The 25,716-nt window shown below is 35.8% G+C and overlaps 1 protein-coding gene across 16 annotated transcripts in view; it reads right to left on the bottom strand.

The window, feature by feature from the left end:
• The window catches only part of dennd2b (DENN domain containing 2B), a 96,156-nt gene that overhangs the window by 64,164 nt on the left and 6,276 nt on the right, over positions 1-25,716 (bottom strand). For 5 of the 16 annotated variants that reach the window (XR_015494585.1, XM_087258833.1, XM_087258830.1 and 2 more), the window contains exon 1: positions 22,843-22,997. The exons of 5 other annotated variants lie outside the window; for them this stretch is intronic. The gene's annotated coding sequence lies outside the window, so the exon portion shown is untranslated. Of the gene's footprint in view, positions 1-22,842; positions 22,998-25,716 lie in introns of those variants that run through there. 6 more of the 16 variants (XM_087258831.1, XM_087258836.1, XM_087258832.1 and 3 more) reach the window with 2 other exon arrangements.

Raw genomic sequence — 25,716 nt, forward strand, 5'->3', positions numbered from 1 at the left:
CTAGTGAGCATTTGAATGGTCAAAATGGTTCATTTGATGAGAAACTGAAGAATGAGTTGGTGTCAAAAAAAGCATTTGATTCATAGTTGAAAGTGACAAACTGCAAGCTTTGGATGTTTCTATCAGGTTTATATCTTCTAAATGCCCATTTTGGAGCACACTAGTTTATAGATATCCTTAAAGCTTACATACTGATTCTGACATCTAAAAAAAACATTATTTTAATTTCAGGGGACATTTAAGTCTTAATTATCACCATTGTAAGTGTCTTTTTAAAAGAAACAAGGGACAGATGATCTTCTGTAGTAATCAACAAATGCTGTTGATTGAGCTTAGTTCATTTCAAAATGTAACACCTATCATCAGTTACCCAGCTTCATTTCCCTTAAAACTTTTGAACATTTATATTTATCTTCATAAAATTCCAGACAAAAATTTTAATCAACTGAAAATCTTTTCACCCAAATCTCTGATTCTTCAAAATGCTCGTAAAGAGAGATTTCTAAAAACATTTTTATCAAGTTTTTCAATCTTTAAAAACACATGATCAATATATGGCAAACATATTTAATTCTAGCTTACAATTCACATATAAACATCAGATAGTGTAAACTGAAGCTCAACCATACAAGCTTGATGCCCAAGAATATCACATACAGTACATAGATTCTGCTTCAAGCTAGCATGTTTGAGCTGCTGTGGTAAAATTTGAAGAGTTTGATAGGTAATCTGACCAGTTATAGCAACAAACAAACAAGCCATAAAGTTTGCCAGTAACTATTTGTTAAAAGCTGTTTGGATTGGACTTGGAGTGCAATTCTTAGAACTTCAGTGGTCAATTCTTGGAGTATCATTATTATACTTAACAGGAAGTACATCACAACAACACTATAGTGGCAAATTTATTTAAAGTTGCCGTTAAACCACAATGATCAGGCGATCAAACTAACTTTATATTAGGACTGCAAATTATATAATTTTAGCATCAATATCGCAATGTGTTCATTCGCAATGGTCGCATTGGAAGATCTTCAATGTTGAGTTTAGAATTATAGTTGACCAGGAGTCAGTTTAGAACAAATTAAATTTGTGGAGTCACAATGGAGTAAAAGTTTTTTTTGTCTGCATGTGTTTTTAAGGCCTGTGACAATGTTAACATTCAGGCATATGAGGGTTTAAAGTATTCAGGCACAAGCATTTGTACCACATGTATTGGATTATTTATAAAATAAAGACTATAGTGTTATTTTACATTTGTTTTTTGTTTTCATTTTCATTACTTGAATACTCCCCAGAAAAGCATGAAACACTGATTATTTAACTTATCTTTAATGTACTATGATTTATGACAGATTCACTGAACAATATATTGTTTGAGCATCAATATCACAACGTGTGTATCTGCAATAGTTACATTGCAGAATAAGATTATTTATTAAAGATTAAAAGACGCAGATATCATTAAATATTATTCTTTTTGAATTATTTATACAATGATTCTATTGTTTAATTTTTGTACTTAAATACTGTTAGGCTCACTAGAAATCCATAAAGCACTGTTTATTTATTTATTATTGCTTGTAATTTATTATATTTTATGCAGATGCAATGCATGGAAAAAGACTGGATCATCCCACTTGATGTAAATTCATGAAACTTTTAAAAATTGTACCACTGGTGAGATTATATTATATAAATCAGAGCACACAGAGGAAACCCACGCCAACATGGGGAAGACATACATGATGATGTGACTGCTGACAAAAGCAGCAGGATGAATTCTTCAGGCAATATTTTCTGCTCATATTAAGCCAAATACTTCAGAGGTCATTGGACAATGCTTCACATTGCAGATGGAGAATGACCCAAAGCATACTGCAAAAGCAACTAAAGAGTTTTTGAAGGGAAAGAAGTGGAATGCTGTGCAATGGCCAAGTCAGTCACCTAAGCTGAGTCCTTTTGAGCTTACATTTACAGTAACTTGCTGAAGACGAAACTGAAGGGAAAATGCCCCAAGAACAAGCAGGAACTGAAAACAGTCGCTGTAAAGGCCTGGCAAAGCACCACCAGGAATGAAATCCAGCATCTGATGATGACTATGCGTTCCAGACTTCAGGTTTTAATTGACTGCAAAGGATTTGCAACCAAGTATTAAAAAGTGAAAGTTTATGATTATTATTCTGTCTTATTACTTTTGGACCCTTTACAAGTGGGAGGCAGCGTTCACCTGATTTGGATATAAATACCCTCCAATTAAAGCTAAAAGTCTGCAGTTAAAGAACCTCTTGTTCGCTTCATTTCAAATTGATTGTGTTGGTGTATAGAGAAAAAAAATGTTAGAATTGTGTCGATGTCCAAATATTTATGGACCTAACTGTATATTGAGATGACTTATATAAACTAACCTATTTTATTACTGCATAAAAGTGGATACAATTTTAATTTTTGGTGTATTATATTTAAGTCCCAAAGCTAAACACATTTCCAACAAGTTTGCAATGACATAAGCATAGGTATATGATGAAAACTTTCTATTTTGGTTTAAGCTAACCCCTCGACTAATGAAGAAATCTTTCAACTAGATGCAATCAGACTCCGTGACTTTCCATGTAATGCCACCACATTGAATCCCCAATTTTCCATCTATAATCTCAGACTATGTTTTCCTCCTCGCCACAATCACAAGCTTTTCACACCACTGCAACCACTGTAAAACTGTCTTCACACCCAAAGACATCTTAATTAGCCGCCCCTCACAACCACAACGCCATGTGCATCCCACTTGCCACTTCCTCCTGTCAAATTAGAGGGCCTCTTCAGAGACAGAAGTGGGAAAATTCATCTTCCACATGTCGAAGGAACACCTCCTATTTTGGCATGCCTTCACTTGTGTATGGTTTATAAGGAGGTCAATATTACAAGTGCTTGAATGCAAAGGGGGCTGGGTGTAACTTTGTGCACTGGGGGGGCTTGTTTACAGGAAGTTTTTGTATGAAGTAATCAGCCAACCAGAAGCAGAGCTGAAAGCCCAACAGAGACAGATGAGGGGAAAGACGGCATTCCTTCTGTCAGCCATTTCCTGTTTCAGAGGACTGCAAAAAAACATGCATCTTCATTTTTAAGCTAACTGCAGGGCCTTCTATCTGCTCGTACTTAGACGCAAGGCATATGTTACCTCTTGATGATTTACTGGTGATGTCTTTTGCTATAATACCACTATACTGGCAGTCAATGCATGATTAAACATTAAATGCTGTAATTAAAATGTTTATATCACTTTAAAAGAACAGTAAAGTGACAGTCAAATTCAGTCAAAAAGCCTATTAAAAATGTCTTTTAATAAATACTGTTCAATTGGACTTTCTATGCATAAAAAATAAATAAATTAATTATTAGGTTTTTTTAAAAATGTAAGAAGCACAAACATTTTCGATGCTGCTAATAAAAGTAAAAAATGTTTGAGCATCTAATATATATAATAGAATGTTTTTTGAATGATCCTGCGACAATAGCTATGTTTCCAGTTAAAAATGTGAATTAAATAATCCAAAAAAGACGTGCAAATAAAGGCCCGTGCACACAGGGATGCCTTTTGCTTGCGTTTTCTGTCGACGTTTAACGCCTCGTGACTAAATAAAGGGCGCCAATGTGATCGTGCACACCAACACGCAAAACACCAGCCGTAAAAGCGTCATTTTTTAAGAAACGCCACATGCTCGTTTATTTGTTGTTATTGTTGTTTTGTCAAAACCTTCTCCACCAATCAGATTGACACTTTTGTTCCCGTGCACAGAGCTGCTGAAGTTACAGTAAACAGCACTTGGAGGCGCTCAAGAAAAACTGCTCAAGCAAAACTGTCAATGCGAGTGCACATTGAAGAAGACGCCCAGAGGGAGCTTCTTTTTGCACTGGTAAACAACAAACAGTTCTTTATCGTTAGAGCTGGAGCTGCTACTTGAACCATCCATGCTTGTTCAAATATCCAGTAACTTTAACAACAAGCGTGTCAACTTTCTGTCTTCTTCTGTGTTACAAGCGGGTGTCAGAAGCTTAAAGTTGTGTAGCGCCATCTAACATCAAGGAATGATTTTACATACTCTCTGCTCAACCCCAGTGAAAAATCAATTGGGTTCAAATCCGGAAAAACGCTGACTATAAACCCAGACGATATATGCAAACAAAAAGCTTCCAACTGTGTACAAGCCTTAAAGCAGTGTTTCCATCCAACGAGTCAAAGAGAACAAAATCATTACTTCCAGTTTAACTGCCGCCTAATATCATAAGTAAACACAGAATTTGCTGCGGTAGGAGAAGCTGTGTGAATTTTTCTTATTTAATAAATGAATTTATTTAATAAGTTATAACGGAGTGAGGATCCTTATTTGGGTTTTTTTTTAGAATTATGGTCAGACAGGATTATAAGACAATGAAAGTGCTTTGTGACTTTGCATGCGTATCAGCCTGTTGTTGGAGACCCTCAAAACAAAATAGGTCCTTTTGTAATGCATAATAGGGGCTCTTTAAATGAACGAACATATGTTGTGTTAAACAGTGTCACAAGTGAGCTGTAAAGCACTCAAATGAAAAAGATAAAAATAGTTATAATAGATACGTTTTGGTACAATGCTAAATGTTTGATGTTCACATGTTCGATCTGTAGATGGAGATTAGGTGGTCTTTTATGGCTGTTTGAATGCATTGAAACAGTGTTTAAACTATGAAATAACCAACGCAATCTCATGGTAATTTTTAACATTTTGATTTAGTGGCTTATTTGTATGAATTGTTACAATCTCAATCATACAATTTAGTATAATTTGCTTATCCCCAATGACGGTTGGTTTTAGAAGACGCCTTTTTAAAATCGTACATTTCTGTACGACTGAACTCAAACAAGTTTATACAAATAGGCCATTTAACTGACAAAACGTAAAATACTTACGTTTCCTCATGAGATCAGACTGGAATTAACGCAGTCTGTTCAAAAAAAGGTCTTTTGAAATTAAAAAGCTCAAAATTGTTTATTAATTTTTTTTATTTGCATATACAGTTGAAGTTAGAATTATTAGCCCCACTGTTTATTTTTTTTCCCAGTTTCAGTTTAACGGAGAGAAGATTTTTTCGGCATCTCTAGCATAATAGTTTTAATAACTGATTTCTAATAACTGATTTAATTTATCTTTGCCATGATGACAATAAGTAATATATGACTAGATATTTTTAAACTTCTATATAGCTTAAAGTGACATTTAAAGGCTTAACTATAGGTTAATTAGGTTAACTAGGCAGGTTAGGGTAATTATGCAAGTTATTGTATAACGATCTGTGTTTATTGTATTTTTTTTCATGTTAAAAATCATGAATTAGCAAAAGTTTCATTTGTCTTGCACATCTTGTCAGGGAGGCATGGTTGTGTAATCAGTAGTATTTCAACATCCAAAGGCCAGAGGGCACTCTTATGCGGAATCTTCAAATATGCCTCTAAGAAATCTCAAGCAAAACACATGAAAACTCTATAGCGGTTGCTGAATAAACAGAAGCTTTAACTACTTTCATTGGTTCAATGTGACTAATAAACACAACTATGGCTATATATGGTTTTTCTGAGTTGATACTAAAGTATGTAATAATTAGGGCTCTACATGTTTTATTGCATTATTATGCTATAACGTAGCATTATTAACACATTAAAAACTTTTATTTTATCGTTCATTAACATAGTTTTTATTATTATTTTAAAATTATTTTTGATTATTAATTTTTTTTACATATGTTGTGGAAATCCATTAATGGATGTTCTTAAGTGAAGTTTCCCATGCTCAAGTTTGCAATGAGTAGTGAACACTCTATAGGGACCTGGAGCCTCATGTATCAACGCTGCGTACGCACAAAAACTTTGCGTACGCCAGGTTTCACGCTCAGAATCACTCACGTTTGGATTTACTAACAATGAACTGAACGTGGGAATTTGCGCAGGTTTACGGCAGGTTTCTGGCAGGCGTACGCACATTTTTTGTGCGTGTCTGTTTTATTTCCATTGGCGACTCCTAGAGGCAGTTGTGTTAAATTCTTCTCTACAAAGTGTCTGATCCTTGCAATGGCGTCTGTATGAGACGGGTTCATATAGTAGGTATGTAAGATTTCCATACCATACAGTTGACCAGCTAAACATTAAAGCACAATTTGCAGCGGTCGCCTGTTTTCCCAATGTAATCTGAGCTATCTACTGCACGCACATTGCTATAAAGACACTATGTGAAGATAAATTTGCATGCGTGAATCAGAAACATTTCCATTCAATAAATGTGCAAATAAAATATGATGCACAAACTTATTGATGATTCCTACTTGTCTTTCTCGTGATAAATAGTGGGCAAAATCTGATATGTAGCGGGGAAAAAAAAAAGAAGAATGAATTTATCAGACGCTGGATTCGAGCCGAGTTATGCTCGAACGTGTCAGTACATGATCACATGCTTCTTATGAGGTGCGCCACTGAGACTGCGAAGGGTACTGCAACATTTTACAGATATAAACCACACAATTTCTTTTTTAAATGCACTCAGTGCGATGTTCAGACCCAACTGTGTTAACCGTATCAGCTAAACTCTCCCACTCCATTTTTTTTCTTTTGTTGTTAATTCCGCCGAACAAACTTGCAAATAACACCGCTTTTCTCCGGTCTACCTCCGAAAGCAGCACCTCCATTTCACATTCTGTTCAAAGTTTCTCTTTTTGCTTGCTTTTGCCATTGCTTTTTCGTTGGGTTTTTACATTAGCATAGTCATTAGCATATTCATACGGGGGAGGAGGCAGGGAGGGGTTTTGTGCTCGTGCATGTTGCGCTCAGTTTCACGTTCATTCGGATGTACAAAAGAATATGCGTGAGACTCGGCGTACGCAGTGTTTCATACATCTGAATTTTTTTCTGCGTACGCACATTTACAGCTTTGTGCGTACGCAGTGTTTTAGTAAGATTTCCACGCAAGTCTTCGTACATGAGGCCCCTGGTAATTTTGAACACGGTTCACACATAAAACTCTCATCTATCGAGCTGGTTATCTGAGAGCAGTGTGGTGCAAGGACAGGAACTGAGAACTACTGATCACTTTGTTATCATTAAATGCACTGACAGTGGCACATAGCTTTGCTTTAAGTTAAGGTTTACAAGATATTTTTTACTATTAAGAAGTAAAGGGAATACTGCTATAAAACAACACATCAGTTGTTTAAAGTGTTATTGCACTTTTATTCAAATAGCACAACCTTTAAATTTAAAGTGTGTAATCATGAAATACTTTTATATTCATTATTGAACCTTGGACATTTTAAACTTATTCATTATTATTTTATCAAATATCAATTTGTGGGCATCACTTGTATTTTACTAAAGTAAAAGTTTATACTTTAGTTATAGCAGCAGATTCTAATTGTGTGTGTTGGAGTGTGCATGTGTCGTTTTTAAGGTAAAAAATGGTTTTTATAGCTGGTCAAAATTGACCCCCAAGACAATGATTGTACCCTAAAGCCATCATGAAAATATAAAATTAGAAAATGGTTCATTATATTGTAATGTTGGGGTAATTTTTGATAAAAAGTAATCAAAATTCAAAATCAAATATATAATTACATTTTTCTTCTGCATTTAAAATTGTTATTTTTGACCCTTAAGTCAACAAGAGACCCAGAATTTCTATTCTTAGGATTTTAGTTTCATCTATTTCCAAATAAACATAAAGCATTTATTGTATTTACAGCATATTCGGTCTGAATTCTTATGGTTATGTGGTTTTTCTGTCTGTGTCTCTGAGAAATGGGAGCAGCTCTTGGTCTTCCTGTTGTAGATCAATATCTGAAAGAAAGAGATGATTGTTTCTTACTGAAATGGTGCCACTGTGCAGTTGAAAGAGTCACATGGGTACTGAGTCTTGAGCATATTAAACATGGAAAGTGAAGTAATCCATCAAAATGACGAATGTTTAATGATAGAGGTTTTTAGTAAGTAAGCTAAAATAAATATGACCGTTGTTTACTGTAAAAGTGATATATCGTATTGCTTATGCATGCTGGTATTATGAGTTTATGGCTTCGGTAATTACATTTAATGTTTCATTAATACATTGTTGGAACAAACCCTGCTTCTTTGCAGTCATGCATGCAGAACAGAGTGATGTGGAACAGCATCTTCAATAAGCAGACTGTCAATCACACTCAGCACCCCCCCACCCTTTCAGTATTTCTTGACATAAGCAGGTTATGCTTCCCAGTCAGTTTGCAAGTCATAACTTGTTCTTATTATAGAGAAATCACTTTTACTCTTCTAAATTGCATCAACAACTCTGTATCAAAAACCTTTCAGTATCATTAGTTTAATGTACTGTATTGTAAATAAATCAAGTGAATCAGCTCTGCAGTGTCTGTGATAGGGATGTTGCTTCAATAATGTTATATTTTTCCATGTTCAGCAGACTTTATTTTAACAGCTGTTCACCTTTCAACAGCTCAGTCAAAATATTCTGTCTAGTTTGGGAAAAAAAGAGGTTCCGGAAAGCTTAAGTCTCCCATGTCATAGAAGAGAAAATATTTGCATTTTCAGAAATGTTTGGCCAAAATTTTATCTTTCTTTTGCAGCTTAAAAGGCTTTTGTTAACAAAATGACAACAACAAATTTGAAATGTTTAATTGCTGTCAAGTCACCCTTATTTGACAACAAGAGGTCTAATTGTAGACAAAGTTCTAAAGAAGTTAAATATAGCTATAAGTCAGATAACCTTTAAGAATTAAATTATTTATTTCATTGCCTAAAAAGAAAAAGTAAAGCCCCCTGATTTTTACTACGTTTTCAGATTTTATCACATTCTGCCCTTGTTATTTACATCTTTATTTAATTTTTAGTTTTTGTCTTACCTGCTTTTTGGAACTGTTCTTCACCGGACTTGAACCCTGTCGTTGCGGTCAACTCCGCTCTGCATCTCAAGTCCACCGATGTATGTGTTTTGCTAACTGGAAAAACTTGTAACAGTGGGAAAGCCGTCCATACGGCGCCTCGTGGCATTCGTTTTAAAGACAAAATGCAGCTATACGCAGGGCTCGAAATTAACTTTTTTACTTGGTAGCACCGGTGCTCCCAACTTCAAATATTTAGGAGCACCAAAAATTTTTTGGAGCACCAGAAAAAATTTAGGAGCACCCACCAAAAATGAATGAGCACAGCTGCAAATTGTTTTTTAAGGGATTTATTGTATTTTAAAACAACATTAATAGGACTGACAAAAACTAGAAACAACTATCTAACTAATGCTGTGAAGACATTGATATTTGTGTGCAATAATTCCAAAATGAATGTCTAATAATTAGGCCATGGAATATTAATGATGATAAAAAATGACAATAATAGTAACAATGAATTCCATTTCTCATTATGATACTGCCTTGAATGTGCATGAATGTAGGTTATCTGCTATAAAAAGTCTGTTACTTTATGAAAAATAATTGTATAGTTTGCATCAAACAAAAATGAAGCATTGTACTAAGAAATATTTATTTTTTACTGCTGTTTTTATGTGCATGTCAATTTAATAAATATTATTTCTGCTACAAAACAAACAAAAGATTATAATAAATCATTCAATTCAATGATGAAAGCTGCAAAGCAGTCATCAGTAAATAAATAAAAAAATAATATACACATCAAAAAAGAATAGACAAAAGAAAGCAAGTAAAGTCTCACTTCTATCACTCTTTAAAAGTTTGGTTTCAGTTTGTGTCAATTTAAAGGTTCAGTCTGAGATGATCTTCATGTTTCTGTGTTAGTGGAAAAGCTGGCGAGTCAGCTGACCCAATTTATGAGCAGGCAGCACAAGATTTTTGCGCTAACCATCGGCGCAATACCGGTCTTTGTTATGAGCCGCAGTTTCAGTGTAAACTTAGTAAAGGTGAGCTTCTTTGGCGATGATATGTACAGTATTAGATTTGACTTTTAACGGACATTTGCGCTGAACACGCAGTGAATGCAACGCATGGAGATTCGGGCACCTTCTCCAAGAAGCGCGTACTCGATTGATCTCAGCTGGCGGATCATTATTCACCACGTGACGTGTCATGATCGCTTTCATCTGCGTCTCAACTTTAGGTGGGGTTTGCAAACCTGTTTGCTTTAAGTTTTACTCTTCAGCCGTTTGCATTTCCTGTGGTCATAAAAGCTCCTTCTCTGTCATCTGACAGCGGAATACCGTGAGTGAATGACAGCTAATATGAACCAATATAGCGGCAGGGAAGAGCGATTCAGCACGTTTTTACAAAAAATCAAAACAGGTCGCACTACAACCATTATCTGCAGTCGCACGAATGCTCCCAGATATATTATGAGGTCGCACAGATACATTTTCGGCCGCATATGCGACCAAAATGGTCGCAATTTCGAGCCCTGATACGTAACTCTGGCTACATAATTCGCGAACCCCAAAAACGTATATAGGGCTGTGTAAATATATATCTATAGGTCTGCTCACACAACAAATGGGCGGGGCTTAAATTCCATATCAACATCACGCCGACACGACTAAAGACTGGTTACAATGGTGATTCATTCGAACCACTATGAGTCGACTCTTTTATGGATGAATCAATGGTTTTAAACAGGGCGCACTTTCAGATTTAAGCCTTAACCTGATATTTCACTTCACTTAGAGCTGTGTCACACACTGCATGGAAGGTCATTTTTAAAAACCCATAATCGAGGGCTCTTTAATAGTACTTGTGTATCTTGTTTTATCTAGAACTTTATTTCTTTCCCAAATGTGAAATGCAAAAACAATTGATAGAATATGTGTAAGCTATATGAGTGCATGTTGTTCAGTACATTTATTCTGCGCTGATGTCAAAATTCACATCACATGCACTGTACACAGACTTTACAGTGCACATGAATTGTTATGTGTACTTTGGGCATTATAATTTAAATGAGTACAAAGACATTAGTGCTCACAAATTCTCTGAGATTGAGTATGTCTTGCATGCATTACCCGACTGTGTTTATGCACACTATCAAAACCCAGTGAGAAAGTCTCTTTATTTCTTATTTTACTCTTAAATCAATAAAAGCTATTTTAAACCCCATTAAAAACACCAGGGGGGTTGATGGTGAACTAGACTTCTGGGATGAGCCACAAATTGACGTCATGACTAAACAGCTCCACAGTCATGAAGCAAGCTCCTCTCAATTAGCAATTACAGGAACAGAAGACAGAACATCTTTGTTCCATGTGTCCTTGAACAGAGTTTGGTTAAAAAGTAAGCTGCTTTATCAGTGGTTCAAGCAAGCACTATCTGACCAGCTTCCTCGGGTGAGTGACACTGTGAGGAATGTTCAGGGTTCAAGATGAGACCACCTGGCCACGGCCTTGTCAGCGCCGACAGGTCAACTGGCTAGCGGAGCAGCGCACTATTCAAAAGGAATGCACTAATATTTGCCCCATCCATCAAAGCGCACATTCAACACATAAGAGTTTCTGAAAGAGGAGGAATTCTTCAACTTACAGGGAGGGATTTATTTAATGTCAATAAACATGACACAAAGGATAGGGGATATTTTTTTGGCTATTCAGCCATGGAGGTCATATAAAATTAGGGTTGAAGCTTTGCTTGTTTTGCTGATCATTGACCATTGAATTATTTATTTCCATCGGTTAATTAAACAACACATTGGACAAGAACAGAAAAAGTTGTCCAGTCAAAATATTTGTGCACACTGCACATGAGATGAAAGGCTTCAAAAAAAAAAAAAAAATCTGTGTTTTTGAAATTAAGGAAGAAAGCAAAAGTCAATTATTTATTTTAACTATTTAGCCTAACCTCTTTACTGTTCCAAAATATTATAAATGTTTCCTAAAATAAAATATATTGTGTTCAATGGGGGAAAAAACATTGTTTTTGTTGATGTTGTTTTAACCAGACATTTAAAAAGAACTTTACCTTCTTTTAGAACTTTTGTAATCACAATACTATGATACTGTAAAACTGTGGTATTTTTATCCAAGGTTATTATACCCTCAGAAACGTATACCGCCCCATGCCAATTACAAATACATATTCAATTATTTTCTTTTCCAACACCCTACAATACAGTAGGGTACTATGGTAGTATCACCATACTATTGCTCCAAAATACTAGCAGTGCCACTGTAGTTTGTAAACGGTAGTAACCTCGTTATTGGTTTATCTACAATGGATAAAAAATGTTCACACAATTGTGCAACAATAGACCATTTTATTTGAATAGTCTCTGGAGCCATTTAAGGTTGCAAAACTGTGTAGAATTGGCACTTTTTATGGTAGCCTATTGCATGTTTTTTAATGCTTCAGTTCAAAAGCACATTTAAATCGGATCATTTCTGTTCCTGTTAATATGATTTAGTAGCTACAACCGCAACAATCTCTTTAAAAGAACCGCTCACTAAGTAAAATATTGAATTACTTTGCATTGTTACCTGATAATACTAAAAAAAATAAATAATTTTGTTGGAAAAAAAGAAAAAAATTGTATAAATTTCATTCGGTATAATTTGTATCTTTATTTTAATTTTTTTTTTTGTTGATCACTTTTCTACAAAAAATAAATAAATAAATAATGAATAAATTTTAGGTGAAGTGAGGTGCAAATAATATGACCTTAAGGAAATTATGAATTAAATTCAAGTAGGCCTATTATAACATAATATACAGTATTTCAGACAGTTTACTTTATAAGTTGAGCCTTAAACTACAGTATGGCAATACTACTTGGTGTCGTGATACTTCAGCTGGTAAAGTATCATCAGATTAATTAATGGTATCACGACAACCGTAGTTTAAACTAAAACTGCGGCTCATGAATGGTATTGCGCAGGTGGTCATCGCGAGGATCCTGCTCTGCCCTCTCATATATTGCGTCGGCTGCCTCGCCTGCTTTTTTTTTCAAAAACACAGAAAAAATCTAAATCGGCGCATAACAAGACTTTGTTTAAAATTACACAGACCAAAACTAAAACCTTAAAACAGTGGTAGAAGTGAGATTTTTTTTTCTTTCTTTTGTCCGTTCTTTCTTGAGATGCAGATTATTTTTATTTAGTTACTGAAGACTGCTTTGCAGCTCTTAGCATTGAATTGATTTATTATAATATTACGTTTATGTTTTGTAGCAGAAATATTATTTGTTTATTAAATTGACAGAGCTAAATTAATATTTCTTACTGCAATGCTTAATTTTTTTATGCAAAACATAGATTTATTTTTCATATAACAGTAGGACTTTTTTATTATGAAATATTTTATAATAAATTATTTTAATTATTATTATAATAAAAATATCATTTATTATTATTAGGGCTGTAACGATACACGATATAAAATCGAAATCGCGACACTCAGATCTACGATCCTGTGTCGCGGTGTGATAAGGGAGAATCGCGACACACCCCGTGACTACCTTTCCAATAACGTCACGCGTGCCTGCAAAAGTTGAGCTAATTAACACTTTTTTTCGTTCGACATTACAAGCACTGCTCCGTTTAAGCCCTCGCAATATTTAGCCGGGAGAGCTCGCACGGAGCTCTTAGTAAGGGGCCGTCTGAATGTGTCAAGAATATCAAAAACAAAACCAACTTAACCCCGCTTGACAACCGACAACGCCAGAAACATTGCCAATGCTGTCAAAGCGGCCGGATTTTCAGCGCATATACGATGATTTGCTCACACTGTTAATGTGGCTGCGCAGAGAGGGATGGGCATTCACCAGATGTCAGGTAACAGCGCAAACTTTTCTGTAACCGTGCTGTGCGCTTTCTGATTGAACCTTTGAGAGTGGCAGGTGCGCGATAGGCTACTTGAGGTCAGAAAACACGACGAAGCTTTCAGCTAAAATAAACACAGTTTCTATAGTTATACTTTATTTAGAGATAAAGGTATATATACGGCTCTTCATATAATTACTCTATCTTGCTGGAGTTTATAGCCGTTTCGCTTTACTTCAGGACGCATTAACACCGCTCTGAAAGGATAACTTAAAACAACGATTATACCAGAGCTGTATGAATATACAAATCTTGAATATAACAACAGTATTAAATATTACAATTGTAACACCACAGACAGCAACACTTTTGCACAATCGATAACCAGCTGATTCAGTCGTTTCATAAGAGGACCGCGCCTCTTCTTTTTTCCTTGTCAACATAAAGGCAGTGCGGTGCGCCTCGTTTTCGGCCACTTGTTTAACTGCAAGGCATACTTAATTTGCGGGACGATAACGTATAACCCGTGCCTATACAGACGCATTTGCTAAAGAAGCAAAATGGAAGAAGAATATGGCTGTTTGATACAGACCTGTTGATACTAAACCAGCGCTTATGTTGACCTGGATCTGCGTAATAAACGCAACAAGTAGGCTTTACTTTTTATTTTACAGCTTAAAGCATGTACGCAGATCAATGCAACATCATATTTAAACAAACTGTTTACAAAAAGTCTACATATGCGCGCGTGTTGTTGTCTTTTCATCACGCAGCGCGCGCACTTGAACCACGAGGGAGAGAGAGGAAACCATAGGCTATATCAGGACATATTCTTTAAAATAATGATTTCTATTAAAAATGTAAAGGTTTTGTGATTATAATAATAACAGCGGGGCATTAAATAAATGCATATTTTCCGTGGATCAAGCAGTTTGAGGAAGTCAGCTATTTTTATTTGACGGAAGAAAAAAACATATGATTGGAAAAAAAAGCCTATGCCGGTTATTAAAAAGAATAAGTCAGTATTTTCGTTTTTTAATATAAATTAATTATTTAAGTGAAAATAATTTAGGGCAGTCCTATTTATTTTATTCATTTTATTTAGATTATTCTGCTCTTCTGTGCTAAACACTGCAGGTGCGTGAAGATGCTCTGTTGTTCTGTTCCACTATTAATATATAAAAATAAATCAGTATTTTAAAATGCAATATTAAATGTGTCATACACGAAATAGACACGTCAATTTGTTTAATATAAAATTAATAGTAATCTGACCAGTTATCCGTTAATAACCGATTAATGAGCGGCGGTTGTCGGTTAGCAAAATTAACGAAATGAGCATCCCTAGTAGCTATTTAATTTACTTTTTCTATGTAAGAGAACTTGATTGAAAAATAATTTTCAACATGCTTGAACCATCTACACAATGGAGTTTAGTTCTGTTTGGTTTTTCAACAGTATTTTGTTACAAAGAAAACAGAAGTGATATAGCTTTGGCTATTTATTTATTTTATATATGGCTATTTATATTGTTAATAATTTGCATAGTTAATATTGTTCTTTGATGTTTAGTTTATAAAGATTTTTCAAATGTTATTTAATTAAAAAATTGTTTTAAAAATCTTTTTTTCCCACCCCACACGAAAAAAAATAAATAAAAAATCGTGATACGAATCGAATCGTGGGTCAAAAATCGTGATACGAACCGAATCGTGGGTTTGGTGTATCGTTACAGCCCTAATTATTATGTGCTGTATTAATTGGTTACTGAGCAGCAATAAATAACACTTGAAAATATAAGGAGTTTTCAAGTCATTTTCTATACTAGTAGTGTTTTGAAATTAATGAATGCATAATAATCATGATAACCGTGATCATTTCTCAGACTATAATTGCACAACCAAAAACTAGAATCGTTGCATCCCTATTTGTGATATCCAGAAATGTATGTAGGGCTACATTTTCAGAATGAGCCTATGTTGGAAAATACTTTATGAGGATAATAAACAAAACAGGTATTCACACAAAACTGTGTGTATTCAACCAATATTTCATAGAGAACTACAATAAAGAACTATTTATCTTGTCCTACACAATTTGAGATTTGACTTTCTGAATGCGCAATGAAAGTCGAACGTTTTACCATTTGCAACAATGCAGATGACGGTTAAACTTTGCAACTAATCAGCGGATTTCATGTCTTCCGCACCACACAATCTCTACGAATCTACTACAATTTATGTGTCGACAGGGTATTATTATGGTGTTTTGGGATTTTTGCACTTTCCAATTTACTGTGATGTGATCTAAGGGGTCCCAATAATCCTAATTCACCCTACATTTACCATAACGGTCCCAGATGATCAGCCACAAAGCCTTTAACATCTCTAAAACAAGCAGCAGACCATTAAGCGCTGTACATTTTCAATGCTCCTACACTTATAAACCCCTAAGAGGCAATGAATGCATTCACCAGAGACCATTATGCACTAGAGACGATTACTCTTCCTACTTTCTTTCCTCATAGCCTGTAAACTCCAAGTCTATGTTGTTATTACCAAATCAGACATGACTGTGTGAGAATGGGGTAAGATTACAGCATAAATACCAATGGAAAGAGAGCCCCCCCCCCTCCTTCTAAGCTCTTAGCTTGCATCGTCATATGGACCTCATCAGGACTCTTGCTTAGATTTATATACTGGACGAGGTCCGCTAATGCTGCCGTTATCAGCCAAGCACGTTGTGTTTAGATTGAGGCAAGGAAAGATGATCAATGCGTCTGTGTTATTGTGAAGAGGTTTTTAAACAAGCTCCCACCTGGACGAATCCCTCGGGTGCTGCTAATTAAAATTTCCCTGAAAAGTCTGACAGGGGAAAAAGGAAGAGGCAGAGAATAAGAATGGGGTGTCTTTTGTTTCCCTTTCACTCGGTTTCAATCCCAAGTCCGTAAAGCTTTTGAATAATGACAGAAGTTTTGTCTCCGGGTCGGGGGGGCTGTGGGGTGGAGGGAACTGTTGTACCCTATCGAGCTGCTTATACGTCTTTCCTTTTGAGCCTTTCACAAACTGTGGAACTTGGCCTGTCACAGCTCTGAGCAGCTGCACGCTCCCCACACAATACCCACGATTCCTTGCTCCCAGAATGCTGACTGGACAGGCCAGATGGAACTAATTTTTAAACCCTTTTCAGTCTCTGTCTTGCCTGACTTTCAGCTGTTTACAGTTCTTTCAGTGTTCCAAGTCAAAAGCAAAAAAAAGAGATTCACACATTGAGGAAACTGCGGAATGAAAGTGACAAGAAGGAATCTGGAAACGAGTGGCAAACGGGTCTAATTTAATTTCAGTGTTCATTTGCACTGTTTGTGAAATGTACAAATTGCTGGCTTTCTTTGGTTTCTTTCTGATTCCAATCAAATCTGCAAAGTAAAACCTTATTTGTATCGTAATAACATTCTACGATGTGATCACTAAAAATAGAAACATGTATACGGAAACATGGGTGCATTCGGTTCATGAGACTCGAAGCAGTGTTTTCCTTAAACAATTGAGTATACTGTACTTATCAGGATTTACAGAGTAAATATTATCTTTTATCAGGCAGACTGAAGACAGAACAGTTGCTCATGCTGAGCTAAAACCTTATACAGGTTGTATGAAACCCCAGTCAATGCAAATATTATTTTAAAAGGGATAGTTTGGTTAAAAATAAATTGGTGTTTTCATTTATTGCTCTTATTTCCCTTCGTTTCAAACCTGTTTGTGGTTTCTTTTGTTTAGCTGTTTTTTATAGAAAAGTTAACAGTAATATGCAATTCAAGTTTCCAAAGTAACAAACACTAAATACTAAAGTAGCACAATAACTTTGTTTAAGAAACACTGTTAAAAGACATAAGTTGAGAGTTGCAATGCTAATACTAACTACGGATGTCAAGAAACTAGAATTCGGTACCAATCGATACTGAAATTTTAAAACGTCCATTTCCTGCTTACATTTGACGCTATTGAACATGTTCTTAAACACCGCTGATCTGCCATTGTGTTCATGTGCTCAACAGAAATGACTGGTCGTGAAGGTCATCGAACCCACCGCTGTTTACTGAGTGTAACCTAAGATACAGGGACAGTTCAGTGAACTGATGACCTTCATGGCCAATTGCAGTCATTTCTATTGAGAACATAAACATAATGGTAAATTAGCTGTGTTTCAGAACGTGCTTAACAGCGCTCAACTGTTTGCGCAAATGAACAATTGTAAAATTTCAGTACTGATTTGTACCTAATTCCAGAATCATGCAACCCTAATACTAACAAAATCTTTGACCAACCTTTACTTGCATAATGTGACTTATATAAACTTTCACTTCAATAATCATCACTGATTCTAGCAAAAAAAAAAAAATTCTAAATTTAAAACTGTATTTTAAACAATGTTATCATATGTCTTAGATTATATGCACAACCAAATGTTTGAGATCGCTAATGCTATTTTTTCTTAAAATTTGATTAAGTGACAACAAAGACATTTTTGAGGTCACAACACACACTACATGACAAAAGTCTGGTCGCCTATCCAAGTTTTGCAATGACTCAAATAACTTATTAATAAAGTCATCTGGAATGGCAAGGAAAGCGTTTTTGCAGGACTCCCAGAGTTCATCAAGATTCTTTGGATTCATCTTCAATAGCCCCTTTCACACAGTGATACCGCTAAATATCCGGAAAATTTCCGGAACGACTTTACCGGTATATTCAAAAAAGCGCTGTTCACACAGGCGAGGATGTTACGGAATTTTTTCAGAAAAGACCGTTCACACATCTATTCCAAAATACCGGTAAATTCTGACATCATTCACCACAAATGAGCCTTAAACGGCTGCGCTTGTATTTGTAAACATTTGACTACATTACAAACTCTGTGGATGATCAGTATTGTGAACAACTTCGATGTAAACACATGCAGGATAACTTTCGCATGTCGAGATGTTCATTATATGTGCGTGTGCTGGCGCTCACAGGCTGTTTCACAGGCACACGCAAAGCTTGAATGGTAAACAAACCACGACTTATCATAAGCATCTTATTGATGATTATTTACACAGTTGGCATTAAGAAGAACATATAAATGTTATCTGGCTAACTTTTAGCAGCTAAAAGTGTCTGGGAAAATATTCAAAGGCTTTTATTCTCGTAAACCGCGAGGACATAAACGCGTCTGACTGTTCTGATTGGCTAAAGTAGTAAGGGTGTCACGATCCTCTAAATTCTCGATTCGATTACATTTTCGATTCTAAAGGCACGATTCTATTCTATTTTTGATTATGAATAATTTATTAATTAATGACCAATTAGTTATTTGTAGCCTACCGTTTAAACTACCTGACCTGCATGGTCTTTTTTTTACCCATAAACAAATCATACAGTAAATGAATAAAGGCAAGATACACACATAATTACGACCTGTCAATCACTTTTTCTGCGGGACTCGTGAATAGGTAGTGATCTGTGTCGTTATAATGGCGTCGGTAAAAAAGACGCACAACCAACAGGAACCAGCCAACAGTATCTGAAGTGTTCGCTAAAATGACTAAGTACAAGTGAGTGAAAGATTGAAGCAGTCCTCTGACTGCCTGGACCTGCTCTCTCGAGCGCATGGCTATGTGCGTCTGTGTCTGTGTGGTCACGTGATGTGCATTTTCAGAGGTAGAGAGGAAGGAGGGCTGTTTAGAAATGCTACACGCCACTGTGGATGTCAAATCGTTGTCGTTCTAAAATGCCATTTAAAAACAAAGACAGTGTAAACAGGGCCTGAGTGTGTGCTTTTCGCGAATGGATTTGCAACGGGGGCGGGCAGAGGATCGCGATGCCGGTGTTGTCTATCGGTCGAACCGTACGTAATACGTACATAGCAGAGCTTGCAAAACTGTTTTTTGGCGACAACACGAACGTTGTTAACATAGCTCACTGGAAATACAAAATGCTTACACACCGGCGACTTCATTGAAAGAGGAGAGGGTTTAAGTTCTGTCGACGGGTCTCCTGCTTCTGCAGTTTAACAAGCACCTCAACAAGCCTGTTTTTTTCCTGCTTGGCAAGCCAAGCTGACGTGACATGGGGGCGTGGCAGCATCGACGATTCTATTTTTTGATTCGATAATCGAAATTGAGCATAAATTTCGATCGACGTCCACGTCAGCACGTTCTAGATGTGCATGCACTCTTTCCGGCAATCTTCCTTCTGCATTCACACAGCGCAGCATTCCGGCAAATTACCGGTAATGTTACAACTTCTCTTTCCGGAAAAAATAGCCAGAACGAATTTACCAGTATTTTCAAAAAGGACCTGTTCACACATACAACCTTTCCGGAAAATTGCCGATAATTTTCCGGAAAGGTCTGTATGTGTGAAAGAGGCTAATGCCTCCTCCTTCATATTACCCCAGATATGCTCAATTATGCAATTATGTTCATATCTGTCGACTGGGATGGCCAATACTGGAGCACCTTGACCTTCTTTGCTTTCAGGAACTTTGGTGTAGAGGCTGAAGCATGAGAAGGAGCGCTATCCTGCTAAAGAATTTGCCCTCTCCTGTAGTTTATAATGTAATGGGCAGCGCAAATCTCTTGATACCTCAGGCTGTTGATGTTGCCATCCACTCTGCAGATCTTTCGTACATCCCCATACTGAATGTAACCCCAAACCATGATTTTTCTTTCACCAAACTTGAATGATTTCTGTGAGAATTTTAGGTCTATGCAGGTTTCAAGTATTGGTGATGATTGCTATAGATGATTCGTCTAAAAAAATATACCTTCAGCCACTTTTCCAAATGATCAACTAGAAGTTATTATTTGTTGCTCTTACAACTGGGATCGACGACAAGACATTTGTTAGGTACAGTAGTGTATTTACATTTTAAATAAATGATGCTTTTTCTATTCATTAAATAATCCTAAAAAAACAAATAAGTTCCTACAAAAAGATTAAACAGCAGTGTCTAATCATAAGAGAAGAATACATGTATCTTGAAGTAATCTATTAAACAAAAACCAATTTGAGTCATGCAGGGAAACCAGACATATATGTTGATGCATCAGACTTGTGTGTCACAGTCTATTATGCTAGTAGTTTACAGAGTATCTCAGAGACTTAGAAGATGTTACACAACAACAAGGAACCTAAGTTCTATCCCCAAATTACACTGACTCATGAAAACCTTGCATGATCACATCCTACTCTGGATTGACAGGTGGCAGATGGGTGCTTTTTCTGAGTAATACCTATGACACAACTATACACCAAGTTTCTTGTTATGACTTCAACCCTAGACTTGAAAACTTACTCAAGGACATCCCTCAGACATGGGATGATAGTGAAGTGTTTTATTAAGGCTTAGATATGACACATTTTAACTACATCATGTAATTTGAAGGTCAGTCATCCAAATATTAAAACAAGTCACAACTTGTTTCCTCTGTAAACTGTCCGGAAATTACAGGTGCGTCAGAACAAAAACCACAGTGTGCAGTCCCTTAAAGGCAATGATGTCCATTCATTGTGCCTCACTGAAAGGATTTTACAAGGTAAACTATTCCTTTGTTATAGTCATGTTTGCTCATGCATAAATCGCTTTTAAGTATGTTCTTAAAAAATAAATGCAATAACAAAGTATAGTAACTAAGGATTTATTTTACCAAGCTACTAAATCAAACAATTAAAGTGCATTAAACATTGCAATCTAGTAAAACTCATCTCCATTACTTTTCAAACTGAACGTAATCAGCATTTAAATATTTATTTATTATAGAATAAATGCACAGATCCAATATTTTGATGCACGTCACATACTGTATACATGCACATAAGACATAACTGACTGTGTTTATGAGAAAAACAACTCAAAAACAAGTTTCTGGAAACAAAAAATGAAAATCCTACATAATGGGATGTAATATGTTGTTTGACTAGAGAGAGGCAGAGAAAATAGAAGTCCTTGCATCACTGTTATTACAGCTGGCACAGTGTGTGTATGACACACTAGAATGACAAGCTATGGATCAACTACGTTTTAACTCTGTGAAAAGGTTTGATACACATGATGATTGCAGGGCGGTTTATTTTGTTCAAGGTTTGGTGACATCCCACCCTGATCTATATTGCGCAAGCACTGGACAGAGAACAGAGTGGCTCCCATGGTTGAACTGACAATCCAGACCAATAAGAAGGAAGGGTCATTGTTCCAATAGCACAATAGACGGTCTGTTCCTAAAGTTCAGAAAAAAGGGAGTGCAGCTGCGGTAGCTGCCAAAGCTGAAAGCAGGGGGCACTATATACTTGAGTAGTGATCGTGTAACCTTCATGTGTACATGTCTGTGGGTGTGCTCAAATAACTGCATGATTTTAGTGGAAATGACTGAAGCGGGCCCTTAAAAAAGGGTTAATCCGATGACAGTCAAATCTCATTCAACATTTTACATTATATTCACATTTATGCATTAGAAAAATATACATAAAGTGGCTAACATTGGATTCATCCTAGTTTTTTTGGTATATTTTAGCATTCCCTGGTAATTGAATCCATGACCTTGGCATTGGTACAGACATGCTCTGCTCAAAAACAACTACTATAGCAGTTTATAAACGTTATGTCTATCAGAGAAAGACAAACTAGACTTGACCTTGGAGCACCAAACAATTTCTTAAGTAAATAAAATAACTCTAAAACAAACTATTAAACGTTTGAATAAACAACCAACATTCGTATTACTAAATAAGGTAAACATTTTTAACGTAATCCAGATTTTGAAAACATTTTATAAACATGAAACGTCTATTTAATGTGGTTGTCCCTAAACCTAGTGAGCTGTAACTAGACTAGGATTTCGGGCATCATGTTTTAAACTCTCTGAGGAGTCACACATTCAGAAATGACGATAAATTCAACGACGATAAAAAAAAAAAAACTTCCGAATAAGGAAGCGTACAAGTTTTTGAAGCACAACCTTTGTTTGCGATTGTCTATCCTCATTAACATACATTGCAACCCCGCAAGATAGAGAATTAAAGTTTTACGTTACCTGAACGAATCGTCCCACCGTTCGAGCCATTTTATTCAGCGTCTTACAAACACTCGTTACGATTGCAAAAACCCATCGATTTGCCGGTAATACCTGGAACTTTTCCCTAAACTTCCAAGCATGTCCTCTCCAGCGGGGTAAATCCCTCCCTACTTGAGAAGCTTGTCTCTGGCAGAAAGGCTGAGCTTGTTGCCGTGGGGACGGGATTGTTTTGCCCCCACTCGCTTCTTCTCAGCGTTCTCGCGCTCATGCAGCCTCAACACACACGAAACTAAACAGACCCTTCACACGAACCACATGGAGCTGAACTTTACTCGGTAAGCTGCAATGGCAAATTAAGCGAGGTTAAAATAAGGGCCTTTCATGTTTCATACGTAGCTATTTCGCCTGATGGATCCCCCATCCTTCCTCAGGAAAAAACAGGCCAGAATAGCTCCATATTTGAACATGAATATAATGCCTGTAGTATTAAGTGGTTTCCTTGGGTTACTGGAGTGCTTGTGGGAGATTGGGAAAATATCCATTCCAATTTCGAGTATTTCGAAATACAACATAATTCACAAGTTTTACTTGTAAACACGTTTGTTCTCTTTGAATAACAATCCTAAACATGTCTTTAGCATATTTCTATATTAATCATGTTTCATTTAAATTCTTTAGTTACACGGACTATGTTTAAATATAAGTAACCAAAACATGAAATACAAAAGAAATAGTTTTAATGTTATAAAAAAGTGGATACAGCATAGATTGATTAAACTTAAAAAAAAATGAAGCAATAACACATTTAAGTGAGTTTTTCCGATTATTTTGTGCTAAAAATGACTAAAGAAAGTAACATTTTGTTTGTAAATACAATACCTACTGTATACATGATGGATAAAAGCAGACTGCAGCGAAACAGTAAATGTTAAAACAGCAACAAAAACTGTAACAGCCATCTGCATAATTTATTCATGGCATGACACATTTCTGGAAGAGTACAGTGTCTACATATTGTTACCCACATATTCCACACTTACAATAAGAGTGTCAGTAGAAACTCAAAGTTTGTAGCCTACTGGAAAAAAAAATTCTCTGTGGATATTTAAAAATCATTTTCTTTCTTATGGAAAACCTAGTTCATTGTTAATTAACCTAGCACTTGTTAATTAAGATTTATCATATTTTCTCATGACAACTAGCATTTCATCCAAAAACAAAAAATCTCATTTAGTTACTTAATTACTGGATGTATTTGCACTGGATATATATAGATGAATTAATAGTAGGCTATTAGTAAGCCCAATGGGAAATCCTTTTAAAATGCCATTAAACTGACAATTTTTCAAACCTAACTGTTGAGTTTACACATTTTTGACCAGGTGAACACAACATTTACTTCGAGAAAAGGTGAACAATACTTGCCATAGTGAGCAACATTTATTGATTTATTTTCTTGCTGACATGGGTTTCATTTTTAATGCTTGCTTGTGTAGCAGTTTCATTTTTCATCATATATTGTGAGGTGTAAGACTTGCACTGAACACAATATCTGCTTTAAAAAAGGGGCAGAGAACAAATTATTTCAGGGCTGAAATAACATGTCATGTTCCTAGTTCGGTGATTTACCATTATCCATATGCACCAGACATCTTTAGTTTTTCAGCAGCAGAGCAGGACAAGCACAACACATTGCAAACAGCTGTCTAAACTGTGGTATGCTATCACATGTATGCGAAGAATAAGTTCAAGAACAAACAGACAAAGAGCCTTTTAAAGCATACTTGGTGACGAGACTGGACTGAAAGCCAAAAGAGATTTTGCCACTAAATATGTACTAATTCTTATTTAACTAAGGACTGATGAGTGTTTGACACTTGTCAACAGTATAATGCGTTTCGGATATTTGTGTTTACTATTTGTATGACAGCTACAGAGTGTGTGTTATAGTTAATAGGAAAGAAAAAGGCATCATACCAAACCTTTAACAAACTTGCAATACTAAGACAAAATTATGACTTTAATAATTCAGAATATTTACAAGAACAAACCAAGCTTTTCAATGATTTAAAGTGTAATTTCAGGAAATGAGTACACCAACAAACAATTTTGTGTTTAATAGACGTCTAATAGACATCTAAACGTAGACAACTTGGCTAAAACTAGGCTAAACTTGAGCTGTCAGTGAAAATCTAATGGACATTTTAGAATAGCCCAAAACTAGATTAGTCATCAAATAGACAGATTAGACAGACTCTATATTACTAGTCTAGTTTTAGGCTATTCTTAGACACCTATTAGATTTTCAATGACAGCCCAAATTTAGCCTGGTTTTAGCCAAGATGACTATGTTTAGACGTCTATTAGACATCCATTAGACATCTATTTAAAACAAAAAATACTTGCTGGGTAGAATTGCAACATTTTAAACATTCTAAATATTTTTAAGCTAGACCTTCTTGTTTAAGCTAGCATGATATCAAAATCAAACCTTCAGCCTATGAAAGTTGATACATTAACAGAAGCCTGCGTTGAACCAAAACTTGTGCGAATAAACAACCGCAATAAGAAGCAGGAATTTGTGGTTGACAAAAGCTGCATGACGACAACACACTTTTAAATTTCCCTGGAACTCTTTCAAATTGTACCAATACCTCAGCAGAAATGTGGTTTCTGGCTTTGGAACGCGGTGTGGGAGTCAAATCTGTATTAAATTGCTGATATAATAGCTCAGGGACAGTTACGCCACAGATCATCACTTCATCGGTTTCCGAGAACAGTCGTTCACTCCAGGTGTTATTGAGAGGGAAATAATGCAAGATGCTCTAGGATGTGATGCATATGTGTGAATATAAGAACTATATAAAGATTTCATTGAGTCGCAAAACCTGA

This window comes from Danio rerio, chromosome 7 (genome assembly GCF_052040795.2).
Source record: "Danio rerio strain M-AB ecotype USA chromosome 7, GRCz13ab, whole genome shotgun sequence".
Taxonomy (NCBI): Eukaryota; Metazoa; Chordata; class Actinopteri; order Cypriniformes; family Danionidae; genus Danio; species Danio rerio.